This window comes from Carassius carassius, chromosome 50 (assembly GCF_963082965.1).
Source record: "Carassius carassius chromosome 50, fCarCar2.1, whole genome shotgun sequence".
In the NCBI taxonomy this organism is placed as follows: Eukaryota; Metazoa; Chordata; class Actinopteri; order Cypriniformes; family Cyprinidae; genus Carassius; species Carassius carassius.
The window spans coordinates 20,544,165-20,546,164 of NC_081804.1; the positions used below are offsets into that span (position 1 = coordinate 20,544,165).

Below are 2,000 nucleotides of genomic sequence, written 5' to 3' on the forward strand. Positions count from 1 at the left end.
GCTTATGGCCATACCAACCTGGCTATTCCCGATCTCATCTGATCTTGGAAGCTAAGCAGGTTTGGGCCTGGTTAGTACTTGGATGGGAGACCGCCTGGGAATACCAGGTGCTGTAAGCTTTTGAGTTTCTTCCAAATTTATATAATGATCTGGAGATTAAAGTGGCTGATCTTTAAATAGCCCTGGCTTTGCAGCAGCTTTCGCTTATGGCCATACCAACCTGTCTATGCCCGATCTCATCTGATCTCGGGAAGCTAAGCAGGTTTGGGCCTGGTTAGTACTTGGATGGGAGACCACCTGGGAATACCAGGTGCTGTAAGTTTTGGGTTTTCTTCCGAACTTATATAATGAACTGGAGATTAGAGTGGCTGATGTTAAAATAGCCCTCTCTTTGAAGCCACCTTCACTTACGGCCATACCAACCTGAGCACCTGTGATTGTTGGTACATTCCAGGAAGTAAGAGGTGGCAGTAGGGAGAGAAAGGCTCTCCCATGTGTTTGTTTTGGTTTGTTTTATGTCATATTGGATTTAGTTAAATATATATATTTTTTTCTTGGTTTGTTTTATTACTTTATTTTTTAGGGCCCTGAGCAGAATTTACTGCTTAGGGCCAAAGGAGCTTTAAAGCTCTTAAAGTTTGATTATGGAGGAACAACACGGCGATGGCAAAGATGTGGCTGAGGAAAAAAGCAACAGTAAAGAACTTCAAAAAGATACTGGAGAAAGAATAAAGCAAAGAAAATCAACAGAGACAAGTGAGGTGAGAAGACAAAGGAATGAGATGAAAGACAATGAACAACAAAAGTATTACTCAAAGGAGGCAACAGTAATTGTTAATACTACAGAAGTAAGAGATCGAAGGGTGGAGGATGTGATAAAAGCGGTGATTGAAAAAGTTGGACTGAGTAAAGTGTTAGCGGTAAGACCAAGATTAAATAATGAGTATGAGGTAACAGTAACGGATGAAGAAGCATGTGAAGTTTTAAAGGATGGACTAACAGTAAAAGGAATTGTGTCTGAAGTGAGGAATCTTCAAGAAAGAGAGTGTGTTGTTTCATTCATGCACTTACCAGCTTATGTAACAGATGAAGAAATAACGGCAAAATTGAGAACATGGGGAGTTAAAGTTACATCTGCAATAAGAAGAAGGTACTATCCAGACACTACAATCACAGATGGAACAAGATATGTCCGTGTAAAATTCCCTAAGGAGGTGTTATCACTGCCTTACAGCACGAGATTTGATACTGCAGAGGGAGTGCAATATTTTTGGATCATACATTATCGTCAAATGAAGATCTGTAGGCAAGGAAAGTTTATTTATATAGCACATTTCGTACACAATGGTAATTCAAAGTGCTTTACATAAAAGAAAGTAAAATAGTAATGAAGAAAAATAATAACAAGAATAAAACAAGCAATTTTAAAACTTTTAAAATTATTAAAACTGTACTTATTTAAAATGAATTAAAACAGTTAGAAAATGATTTTACATAAAATTGAATACAAAAAACAGTGAAAATATATATTGCAATCAGTTCGGACATGCACAGCTAAAGAGATGAGTTTTAAGTCTAGATTTAAATGTGACCAGTGTTTTAGCACATCTGATCTCTTCTGGAAGCTGATTCCAACTGCGGGCGGCATAGTAACTAAAGGAGGACTCCCCTTGTTTTGTGTGAACCCTTGGTATTTCTAATTGACTCGATCCTAATGATCTGAGTGCTCTGTTAGGTTTATATTCAGTGAGCATATCTGCAATATACTTTGGTCCTAGGTCATTTAGTGACTTATATACGAGTAAAAGTACTTTAAAATCAATCCTAAATGTAACTGGAAGCCAATGTAAGGACCTGAGGACTGGTGTGATATGCTCAGATTTTCTGATTCTAGTCAGAATCCTGGCAGCAGCGTTCTGGATGAGCTGCAGCTGTCTAATGGTCTTTTTGGGAAGGCCGGTGAGGAGCCCATTACAATAGTCCACCCTGCTGGTGCTGAA

General features: G+C 38.5%; 2 non-coding genes across 2 annotated transcripts; both read left to right on the forward strand.

Annotated features, from left to right (window-relative positions):
* On the forward strand, positions 1–119 carry LOC132133890 (5S ribosomal RNA). The gene has a single exon (XR_009429277.1). It is a non-coding gene; the product is annotated as a 5S ribosomal RNA (ribosomal RNA).
* An 83-nt stretch (positions 120–202) lies between these two features.
* Positions 203–322, forward strand: LOC132133835 (5S ribosomal RNA). The gene has a single exon (XR_009429235.1). It is a non-coding gene; the product is annotated as a 5S ribosomal RNA (ribosomal RNA).
* The last annotated feature ends 1,678 nt before the right edge of the window (positions 323–2,000 follow it).